Genomic DNA, 12,579 nt, shown 5'->3' on the forward strand with positions numbered 1-12,579 from the left:
CTTCTCTACCTACTACTTCGCTTATTCTCCGCATCAACTTCAGTCTGATTTTTGGTATTATCGGTTTTTAAGATCCAGAAACGCATATATCAAAGTAGAACACGGAAGTGAAACTACAAACCCAGAAAAACAATTTTACGAGGTTATACTATTTGTGTAACTTGGTAAAACTGTATAACTAGGTTATAGTCTTACTAAGTTGTATCTTTTGACAAATGTACAACTTGGTAAAACTACAACCTAGTTATACAGTTTTACCAAATTATACTACTTTGTAACTTGGTAAAACTGTATAACTAGGTGATAGTTTACCAAGTTGTACCTTGACAAATGTACAACTTGGTAAAACTATAACATAGTTATACCAGTCTTGAGGTATAACTTGGTGAAACTAGGACATATGTACACCAAAAATATAATTTGACAATGATATAACTTGGTTTAACTTGGTTCAACTTTCACTAAAATTCAAAATTCAAATTTTAAATTTGATACCTAAAATTCGACAATTGTATAACTTGGTTCAACTTGGTTCGTAGTTTCATTAAATTTCAAAATTCAAAATTCAAATTGTAAATTTGATACCTAAAATTCAAAATTCAAATTTTCAATTGAGGAGGGAAAACGTAAGGGCAAAATTGGAAATCTCTTATTTCATGAAGAGTAGAGAGTATGTCAGATTTCGTAAGAGTACCTCAGATCACTTTTTGCCTCATTAAGAGTATATGAGATTTTTACTCAAACAAGAAGGAGTGCTAGCAAGAAGGAAAAGCTAAGGGAAAAAGGCTTGGTGGCTCTAGTAACAGGGGGTGGCAACCAGAGCTAGAAGAGCTTCTGGTCACCGGAGATGGAGGAGCGCGGCGGCAGATCTAGGTTTTTAGGGTTATGTGGGGAGAGACAAAAGGGAGAATCGCTTCTCTCTCCTCTCTCTTGTTTTTTTTTTCTTTTTTTTTGTCCGACGGGCTTGATTTTGATTTCAGTAATTTCACGCCAGATATAATTGTTTTTATTTTTGTGTAAGAATTTTTATATAGGATTGAGGATTTCTTAGACCAATATTCAAAATCGGTTCCAAAATTGAGTTTTAGTATAAGAGAAATTATGTAAGTATGAATTGATACAGGTTAAGTATATTTTACATTAATTATCTCTATCTGTTGTTTGACAATTGAGAAATATGCTGCAGGGATACACCTCGCGAGAGGTAACCATGAAAGTAGGAGTTTAAACGAGGTTCATGGGTTTGAGAAGGAGCTGCTGGCAAAGCTAAATGAGACCGTGATGGATATGTTTAGTTAGGCCTGCGACTTTGCCCCGAACCGAACCGAACCGACATTTTCGGTTTTCGGTTCGGTTATGTTTTCGAGTTCGGTTTGGTTCGGTATGATTTTAAAAAATAATTTGGTTTTCGGTTCGGTTCGGTTTTTTTTTTTTTTTTTTGGGAAAAACCAAAAATAACTGTAAATAACCGAAAATAACCGAAAATCCGAACCGAAATAACCGAATTTAACCGAAAAATCCGAACTTTTTTAAAAACCTATACCGAAATTAACCGAAAATAAAAAAATCGGTTATTTTTGGAAATTAACCAAAAACCGAACCGAACCGAACCGAAATTTAATTCGGTTACTTTCGGAAATTGTTTTAAAAATTTCGGTTAACCAAAAACCGACGGTTCGGTTCGGTTCGGTTTCGAAAAACCGAAGTCGCATGCCTATTTAGTGATAAATTCTGCTGTCTTCCTCTAGCGCACGTTCTCAACAGAAAAATCATTGTTCTTCATGGCGGGCTCTTTAGCCGAGATGGGGTCACACTCAGTGATATCAAGTCAATTCCGCGATTTTGCCAGCCTCCTAAAAGAGGTATACTTTGTTACGGTTGCTTATTGTGATTCTTCTGATTGAGGACATTTTATTATTGTCTTTTTATGACTTATGAGGGACTTATTGTGGAGTGATCCACAAGATTCCCCTAGAAGAAGCAGGAGCACCAGAGGAGAAAGCATTATTTTTTTTGGTGAAGATGTCACAGAGTCATTTTTGAGAGACAACAATCTAGGTAAGTAAACCTAATCTATTAGGTTCTGACTCTTGACTCTTTTTGATTAGGTGTTTAACTTGGGGTTTGCAGATCTTTTGGTCAGATCACATGAGCTTAAGGATAAAGGATATGAGATTAGCCATAATGGTAAACTCATCACTGTGTTCTCAGCACCTAACTACTGCGACAGGGTAACTTACTAAACTTCAGACCTTATTAATGCAATGCAAGTAATCCTTGGTCTCAACACACATGAGTTTTTTTTTTGTATGAGAATAACAAAGGAGCCTTCATCGTTTTCAAAGCTCCACAAATGGAGCCAGATATTCAGACGTTCTCAGTTGTGGTATGAATTTTTTTTCTGAGAGAAAAAATAAGAATCTGTTTGTATTCTTTTCAGACATGTGATTGATTTTTGATTTTTTTTTTGTGTACTGATTTTTCACAGCGACACCCGTACCGGATGTGGAGCCAATGGCCTATTGCAGACTGAGTGAGATTTTGTTTTTGGGATCTGCTGGTTTGGATCGAAGATTAGTTAGCAGTTGCTGTCAATGACAACTCATAGACCTTCCCTCATAGCTGGAACGTTCTTATTGTTTTTTTTCTTTCTCTTGATTGGGTTTTGTTTCTACACCTTGTTGCTTTGGCCATTGTTCCTTTTGACGTTAAAAACAAAAAAAAAAGTGTTTCTACTCAGATGGTCTGTCTTTTTCTTTCAAGTTAATGAGGTCGATGGTTGCTATGAAATGTATTCAAACCTCCTTGACACTAACCTTGGAATCCATCCGCTCAACAGCGAGAATCTGATGGATATATGGGGGAAGAAAATAAATAGCAAACCAATATCTGGAACATGCTATAGAAGAGATAAAGCCTTACCTCTCCACTGACGTTGAAGTTCCAGTCGATTCCAGAGATGTTTCGGTCAATAGAAGTGAGCTTTAATTGTCTTTTCCTCGCAACAAACTGTATATATAGAGAGGGAGAAGCAAACACAGTTCAGAACGAATGGTAGGTAGCAAGCTGGTAGAAAAGGGGGACAAAGTAAAGAGCTAACAGTTGGTCCAGAGTCATTGATCGCTCCTCAGCATGTGGCAACATGTATGCGCTTTGTTGTTTCTTATCATCGCCAGTAGATTGGGTGAGATAAGCAGTTTTTATTTTTACATCAAAGTCGTAAAAGGGGTGGTTGTGACGTCGAATGTCACTGTAACAAGCCCACTGTGGACCTTTTCGGTGGAGAAAAACAAAAACAGGACAGAGTTATATAAGGATAAATGATTTTTGCTGTGATGTAAGAGAATTATTTAATCAGTAAAACCGACAGGGATGGTCTGAAATTGGAACATAATTGGTTAAACCGGATCAGAATTTAGATCCAATTTAACATTAGTCAACGAGCTATCAATACAATACTAAAAGTTGAATATCCTCAATGGAGAAGCCCTCCACGTCGACAGATAAATTCAACCAATGGAGTGTGTTTGTTTGTCCACCTCAGTTACGTTTTAGGCTTTTGAGTTCTGAGATTAGCCGGGCTTTAAGCGTCGTTTTGATATTAGGTTTGAGCTTGCTTTCATCACCGACGGAACCTGAATTCTGAGAGCGTGTTTCATCTTCTTCCTTAGAATCCGAAAAGCTACCAGTTACATATTCATCTTCTTAAAGTCCTTATTAAATCCATCACCCACGATCTACGATTTTCCCTCATGCAAGGAGGTGGAACTGCGACTGTAAAATTGTAAGCTTTCCTACTATGAGAACCATCTCCTGAATTTTGAGTTGATTTGGTTTCATTTTAGATGTGGATATGTTTATTCACGATTCACGTTTGTGATTCCTTTTTTGTTCACAGTGATTGGAGAGCAGTTTCATTTAACTTCGATATGTGACAGTGAAAACGATTGCGGCTGTATCAACATCGATGAAGGAGTTCCCGTGATCGGAATGGGTATGTTGATTTGATTCTGATCTGTAGATACCAATCATGTATCGCAGTCTCTCTAAAACGTTTGTTAACTAGCGGAGGGTGTAGATGGTTTTCTTCGTTGATTACATATCAATCGTTTTTTGTACCTGATGTTACGGGATTGCTACCGTATTATCTTTGTTAAAGACTGATTTGAGAAATTTTGAATTTTGTAGAGTACAAACTGTCTCAGGTGTTGCAGTTCTCTTGGTCATCATTGAAAAAGTCAGGTATAAATAAACATTGACAAAGAAATAATCTTTCCATCGACTATCAAATTATCTTTTTCAGGAATACTTTACTGACTTTAAAGATTTATTGAACTGTGTTTAATGTAACAGGGTCTAACTTACCAAGAGATTGCTAAAATTCCCTTAGGAGAAGGATCTAAGAGACGTGGTCAGGTCCTGGAGGTTAATGGGGAGAAAGCAATTGGCCAGGTTAATGATTCTTATGTTTTACTTTAACTTTATGTATGGTGTGGAGTCACGGGTGCCTTCTAATGTTAATCCTAATTTGGCTGCAGGTAGAGGAGTTCCAAAGGTTAACATAACAAAAACTGCATTGTTGATTGTTATCAATCATTCACCATGGTTGGTATCTACCATTACCCTTAATAAAGTAGCTGTTTCTGTTGAAAGCGTTGAAGCCAAACTATGGCAAATCAGATTTGTCTTCCCCTCCATAATGGCTTTGTATTTCGTTATGTTACTGTGAGAAACTATGGATAATATAAGTGGCTACCAAGTCCTCTACCCAACACTACGATTTGAGTCATAAGTAGTTTGTGAATCTTTAAGAAAGGATAAGACATTCTGACAATAGCTTTAGGCAATCTTAGGACCATTGCCATTATCCAAGTTTCTTAATTTTGAATTCTTGGCTGATGGTTTCTTTTAGCTTAGCAAGTTTAGATTCTAATTTTTTGTCTAGGTTGTTTAGCTGGTTTATGGCCAACTGAACCGGTCATTGGCATAACAAGATGAAACATTGGCCTCCAAAGTTTTATCATTTGTCCTCCAGATTGTTTAACAAAGATATATGTTTTGATTATTTAGTAACTGTTTCAAGTTCCATAAATCTCAGGACTGACCCCTTCTTATGGCATCACGTCGTTTTGGTGATATTCTTGCTGTGAATCCTTTTCAATAACCTGTGTTGCAGTTTTAGTTTATATGTTTCGTGACACAGGAATTTCCAATTCACAAGATATAGTTAGGCTTGGCTACACGAATCCATGTCAATCGTTGACCCTGATGAATTGCTGTTTCACAGGTACCAGAGACGCTTCCAGAAGAAGCACTCTCTAAGATGAGCACACTACCAAAGAGTGAATCACCAATCATCACACCTGACGAACTAACTGAAGCTGATGGGTTCGTCTTTGGATTCCCAACAAGGTACGGCATGATGGCTGCTCAGTTCAAAGTCTTCTTGGACACTACCGGTGGACTCCGGAGAACTCAGTCACTTGCTGGTAAACCAGCTGGATCTTCTACAGCACTGGCTCTCAAGGTGGTAGCCAAGAAACCACTGCGTAAGTTCCCATGAAACCACGAGAGTCATGTATGAGCCGTAGTTTGTCAATAATAAAGTAGATGTTTTTTTCTCAAGTCATGTTCACGCATACGTGAGGTCAGTAAGTACACAAAACTGTAGCTCATTATGTCTCCGTTTAAACTATAGATTATGATAATTTTTTGAGCTTCTGCGAAACCATGAACTCTTTTTTTTTTCAACTACCATGAACTCATATCAAACATAGCAGACACCATGGTTAATGACATTTCCAGTCCACTAAAAGATCAATCTGCTCATGTCTACATCATTTGTGATGGAGGAAACATTGAAGGATTTGCTACCAAGTCAGCTATATAATAAAGGACTTATGGTCATTGCAAACAACTTTTTTTATTAGATTTTAGATGTGTTATATGATTTCTGCAGAATGACTGAGCCTCAGCCTAAGTACTCTACCACAGAGAAGCAAGTTTTGGACATGCTATAATCTCGATAGAGAAATGTACATATGCGCAGTATGGATGGGACAGGAACAATTTACGTAGTCAAGGCTGGCACCATGTGGTTTTACAACTGGTTATGGCGTCCTGATGGTGATTCTACTTCTTTTTCTTGAGAACCTCAATAAATATATCAGTTGCAACATCTACAATTTCCTCTCATAAGAAACTCGAACAGAGACAAATATATACAAATATAACCACGACTGATAACAGAGACTGACTGCTAATGGTTCTGAGTCATTCCCACTGCATAAAAGAACAAACAAAAAAAAGGCCAAGTTGAATAATAAGAAACGAACCATCCATACATTACGTAAGACATAGAAGATATACTTCGAATTTACAAAACCATTTAACGTAATAAAAATACAAAAAAGAGTGGATATAGTCATGCACTGAAAAAATCTAAATAGATGTCAAGAACCCAAAGAATATTTACATTTAAAGAAAGAAACACACAACAAAATAATACGCAACCAAGCTTTGTTGTTGTCGATATTACCCTTCACGCAAGCATCTCTAACCAGTAATATGTTTGATCTGCACTAAATGATTGAACCACTGAAAAGAGAACATCCAATATCAGCATGAAAGTGGAGAAGGGAATGGTAGCAAACATAACAAACAGTGTAACCTATAACCTATAGGATGAAACAAAACTAAAACCAACACGACTTGGATTAATAAGAACAACGAAAACTATAGAGATAATATATTTGTGTCATACTGTAGTTATAAAATTATTAATATATTTTAGAATAAAAACTAATAAATATAATTATTCTTGTGTAACGACGGCAGTAACCAAAGTAACCAATCTAACTTTTGATGTGAGAGATCTAATGTAGAAAGACAATTTGTAAATAATAGTATAAATAGATAAATAGATATTTTAAATGTACACAATACAAAAAATATATATATATATATATATATATATATATATATATATATATATATATATTCATATAATTAATTCAATTAGTTAAAACAAAGAGGCTCAAAATCAACATGATATACTATATTTACTATTAAAATTATGGGCTGGAAAAGAGAAAATTATTATTAAACAGTTAAAACACATGATAAAATAAACCAAAACCATAAAACTTTAAAGATCTACACATTTTTAAAAATATGGCTAAACTAAATAGAAAATAAGTCATACGAATTTATAAATAAAATTTATATTATTTCAATATATATAAATGAAAAAGTTTAGATTAACCATTTCAGAAAAAACAAAATGACAAAAATAAGAATTTGTACCCTTGAAAACAAGTAACTTTGTTCAGTATACTCCACTCTGCGGAATTCTTGATTAAGTAATACAGTAATACTAGGTGTTTGCCCACGATTTCGCGAATGATAATATTATATGAAAAGTACATGATATGTTTACGATGATGTAATTGTTGAATAATAATTAGAAATATTAAAAATTAACATTTAATAAGTTGATATTAAAAAAAATCAGTATCTATTTTTAGAAGAGCTGTGAAATTTAAGATAATTACATAAATATAAGTCGCTAAAAATATTTTTCTTAAATGTAAGTATTATTACAATTGGTTCAAATAATTAGTTGTTAATACCTTTTTGTTTATTTAACACGTGGAAAACGAAAACACTCTTACCTGTTTTTGTGTAGTTCCAAGAATATGGTTAGAGGCTTATATAGCTCTGGCTTCTTCGTTAATGATTTGTTTTTTTTTTATGTTTATATAGATCTAATATAAACAATCAATTCGTAAATAATAGTATAAATATATATTTTAAATTTACACATTACGAAATATTAAATATAATAAATATATTCATATGATTATTTCATATTAATTAAAACAAAGAGGGTCAAAATCAACATGATATACTATATTTACTATTAAAAATAATTTAGGCTGGAAAAGAGAAAATTATTATTAAAAAGTTAAAACACATGATAAAATAAACCAAAACAATAAAACTTTAAAGATCGACATATTTTAAAAAATACGGCTAAACTAAATAGAAAATAAGACGTACGAATTTACAAACAAAAATATATTATTTCAATATATATATATATATATATATATATGAAAATGTTCAGATTAACCATTTCTGAAAAAATGACAAAAGTAAGAATTCGTACCCTTGAGAACAAGTAACTTTGATCAGTATACCCCATTCCGCGGAACTCTTGATTAACTAATACTAGGTGTTTGCCCGCGATTTTGCAGATGATAATATTATAAGAAAAATATGTGATATGTTTATAATGTTATAATTTTTGAATAATAATTATAAATACTAAAAATTTAACATTTAATAGTTTGATATTCAAAAATTTCAGTACCTATTTTTAGAAGAGCTGTGAAATTTAAAATAATTACATAAATATAAGTCGCTAAAAATATTTTTCTTAAATGTAAGTATTATTACAATTGGTTCAAATAATTAGTTGTTAATACTTTTTTGTTTATTTTAACACGTGGAAAACGAAAAACACTCTTACCATAAAAATGTATTTTGTGTAGATCCAAGAATATGGTTAGAGGCTTCTATAGCTCTGGCATCTTCGTTGATGATTTGTTTTATTTAAATTTCTTTCATTTGTTTGATTGTTTCCAATTTATTTTAAATTTGACAAAAAACTAAATTGTTTTTATGTATTTTTTTCAAAACAAAAGTTTCGGGTATGACTAAAAACTCAATTTTATTTTTATATGTGAATAAGGTATTAAACAATCTTAACATTTATAAACCATTCACGTCCAAACATACTTTAAAACCATCAAAGTTGTTATATACACCTCTTACAAATCATCATAAAACACATACAGTGAAAATATACAATAATATGGTTATATATATCACAATAATACAGTGAAAATATGGATATTGGGTTTTTTGGTCAAAACCAATATAAGTTGTAGTTTAAAGATTGATTGGATCTGATATTTGATTTTTTTGGAGGTGTTTCTATTTATTTTGAATCGACTGATGATTGAACCTGTCGAGTTGATTTTTGGGTTTGTATTTCCAGCGTTAAATCTCTGTCGTTGACCAAACACTGATCATGAAGAAATCAACAAACTATCATCTTCAAAAGCCAAGGATACCAGAAAGTCATCATCCAACTTATAATATTATAAGAGACATATAAAAACATACACATGATATAAATAACACATATAACAAAAAAATATATGATGTTGAGATTAATAATATATTTTATAATAAACTAAATATGTAAAAATATTTTTGAGAATAACTTAGGTTTAAAAAGTTTTTTTATTAATTTCACATTGTTCACTATCCCATACATATTTTAGATAATAGAAAAAATGTTAGTTGTATATAACCCCGGGCGTAGCCCGGGTAAAATCTCTAGTAAATGTAATAAGGACCAAATCTACATCTGGAACGATCTTGTGGTTCTCTTTCGATCCCATGAATCACATTTCTACAACAATAAATAAACTAACAGCCATGATTCGTACAACACTGGCACACGACAGTAGTATCTTCGAATCCCGCGGGGCGGCGCGTCGAGAACACCATCATCAGTGTTCCCTCCAGCTAAAACAATCTTTCTTGCGTACTTCTCGATTCCCACCGGCCACCAACCTTCAAAGGTAGTCGATATCAAATCGATTTAAAGCTTTGTTTATAGTCGTTTGGATCTTTCAGAAATTACACTGTAAAGAGTCCAAACATTATTGCTCCCAAACTATTCTTATCTTAAACCTCTTAATTGTTTCTATTATTTGACTACAATGAATCAATGATTATCACTAAGCATACATCTTACAAGTGATATGATACCTCATGATGTGATTCCTACAGCTACAACAAATATAATTCACTTGCCTTTGTAATAAGACAAAGAAAACCATCCTTATAAAGTTAAAAATATATAAAAGGATGTCTCGAAATAGTTACCTCCTATTTGCATTAAAGCTATAAAGAGTTCGTTAGCTTAGTGATGCAGAGAAGATATGAAGCTTCCGCTACATCACTTAGAGCTCAGCATCCAGAAAACTCAACACTGCTATCTATAACTTAGAAGGACCAACTAAACATAAAGTTGTTCTGCCCATACATCTTGTACTAAACAACAACACGTATTCCTAATATTTCATATATATACCCAAGTCTGTCAGAAACTCAGAAAACTTCTCCACGTTTAAGATGCCAAGATAGTTAAAACAATATCTAAAACAAACGAAGACTGGAAAGGAGCTGAAACATACAGTTTTCGTCATGATTTCTTGGAGGTGATGTCAGCAAAGTTCTTGAATTAAACCTTCCAAATCCTCTGTATCCGTTGTCTATATTTCTCCTCTCAGCTGTATCCCATGTGCCACATTCGTCACTTGTAAATGTATTTCCGTCTTGTGAATTGCTTGGCTCTATAGGTTGAGACTGAGACCTTTCAATAAGAGAATCAGTTGGTAGATCCGGCACATTTCTGATGCTAGACAGCCTTCTAGAATCAGCCGCCTTGGACTGCAACGAATATGGCATAGTTCTTCCAATAATGTCGAGTTCTGCTCTGGATTCAACAGTCTCTGCTCAATCACTGGGTCCGATCTGGGAACAATTACTGGGAAAAAATCCCCTTTATTGACTACTGGAAGATTTGCCTTTTAAGTTATCTTTTGCAAAATCCCTCTTTGAAACTGCAGCAGTAGAGACAACCGTAGAAACACCAGAAGCAACTTTTGGAGAACTTGTTAATGTGACCCTACGAGGAGAGCCTGATGTACTTCCTGTGGCTTCAGCAAACAGCAGACAAACCAAGAAACGTGATTTCATTCAATAAGCAGCGATATATTAGCAAAGGCAGTGGAGACAGAAAAAAAAGAACAAAGTAAAACATACATGACGAGGTTAATGACTCTTTAACTGCGTCTGAGCTATGATTAACTGACAAACTTCCAAGAGGCTTTGGTTCCTTTATAAAGGATCTGAACTTTGAGATACTGATGACCTTCCAGTAGACTTTGCCTCCTTTGGGTTTTGCGAAACTGATAATCTTCCATGAGACTTTTGTTTCACTTCCTAAGAACCATTTTTGAGAGTAAACTTTGAGCTGTTATCATTCAGAACTGGTTGATCTCTGCCTGAGCCCGAGATTCTCTCTGGATGAAAATTTGACTGAGTGGCGCTGAGGATGTCATTAAAATTTGAGAGGGCTTAGAGATTAAAAAAGAAACTATGGAACAGGTCAAACTATAAGAAAGTATGCAGGAGAAAGAGAGATATACCGACAAGTCTACGCCTACACAGTTTTGAATATATGAGCAACCAAGAAGCTTTCCCTCGTGAACGAACGTTCATATCTGATAAGTTTGACCATCCAACATCGACTCCATCTTACTGGCTCCCATGAGAAAATCTACAATTTGCATGGAGGCACTCACCAGTGTGTGTGCTGGAGATCGTATAAAAGGAGGCTTCTGCTCTTTCTGGGCCTCCTTCCTTCTCCGAGATATATATATTCAAACGCGGTTATAAGGAGAAGAGACAATCTCTTCAGATAAGGTGTGAAAAGTGTCACAGATAAGGTGGACACGTTCACTCAGTCATAATGACAGAAGCGGTGGCCATTGAAACTTTTGTTCAGAACCATCATCCATGTGTTCTTCTTATCTGAGCTATTACCAATAAGTTTACAAAAAAAGGCCTTTGATTCATAAAGTTCACAACTTTCTTATGTATGTAACCAAAAAGAGTAGAGAGGAGCAACATTACCAAAGTTATCGAGAGTAGAAGATAACACCAAACTCTCCCAAGTTCTCTGTTCAAGAACAAACTTTAAAGTTGAATATTTTGAAACGTTGAGCTACAAACATGAAACATCGCAGTCGAAACACAAATGAAAAAAAAAAGCCAAGAAGGAACCTGGATCATGGGTTTGCCAAGGATTTGCATGTGGTTGCTTACGAATTGAGAGGAAGTGTAACAGTCAGTGATTATCCCGATGACCCTGATGGGAAGAAATAGCCATTCCGGGATGACGAATTTGTGAAGATTACAATGACAAAGAAGAAAGTGATGATCTTCACAACTCCAAACTCGCTTATTTATAGATCGAGATCTACAAACATTGAGATAAGAGGTGCATTGAATGAAAAGTTGTGGGATGAGTGGATCGGTGATGTTAATGAAAACTTTAATATGGTTCACTGAATCCATTCGTTAACAGTACGCATCGCTAACAACAAATTCAATGTCCAGAACATCTAACGACCCGAATGATCACGATGCTTGCGGAGAAGACGAACGAGTCAGTTGACCTACAATAAAATAATAATGGGCTTATTTAATAGATATTCTGTGAGATATAAACGATCAAGCCCATCACGTAAAAGATTAAATGAAACGGTAAGTTTAAGTCATTTGGACATTTGTCACGCATACATGCTTCGAATTTGTGACATGGCATCATAGGTGGCGCGTTCTGGAAAAAAAAGAAACTCTCTTTTATATATATATATATATACTAAGGTCGACCCGAGCTACGCCCGGGTTTTTTGTTTAAATTTTAATTTT

The 12,579-nt window shown here is 34.3% G+C and overlaps 2 long non-coding RNA genes across 4 annotated transcripts; one reads left to right on the top strand and one right to left on the bottom strand.

Moving 5' to 3' along the window:
- The first annotated feature begins 3,882 nt into the window (after nucleotides 1-3,882).
- LOC125596177 lies at nucleotides 3,883-5,622 on the top strand. Its single transcript, XR_007330906.1, has 2 exons — nucleotides 3,883-3,994; nucleotides 4,189-5,622. It is a non-coding gene; the product is annotated as an uncharacterized LOC125596177 (long non-coding RNA).
- A 3,674-nt stretch (nucleotides 5,623-9,296) lies between these two features.
- Nucleotides 9,297-12,289, bottom strand: LOC125596156. 3 transcript variants are annotated; one of them, XR_007330895.1, is made up of 6 exons: nucleotides 11,929-12,288; nucleotides 11,779-11,824; nucleotides 11,292-11,676; nucleotides 10,906-11,191; nucleotides 10,275-10,799; nucleotides 9,297-9,648 (listed from the first exon to the last, which is right to left on the bottom strand). It is a non-coding gene; the product is annotated as an uncharacterized LOC125596156 (long non-coding RNA). The 3 variants fall into 3 exon arrangements; XR_007330889.1 differs by having other exon boundaries at nucleotides 11,292-11,681; XR_007330883.1 differs by having other exon boundaries at nucleotides 11,292-11,824; nucleotides 11,929-12,289.
- Between the last annotated feature and the right edge of the window lie 290 nt (nucleotides 12,290-12,579).

Source organism: Brassica napus, chromosome A3 (genome assembly GCF_020379485.1).
Source record: "Brassica napus cultivar Da-Ae chromosome A3, Da-Ae, whole genome shotgun sequence".
NCBI lineage: Eukaryota > Viridiplantae > Streptophyta > Magnoliopsida > Brassicales > Brassicaceae > Brassica > Brassica napus.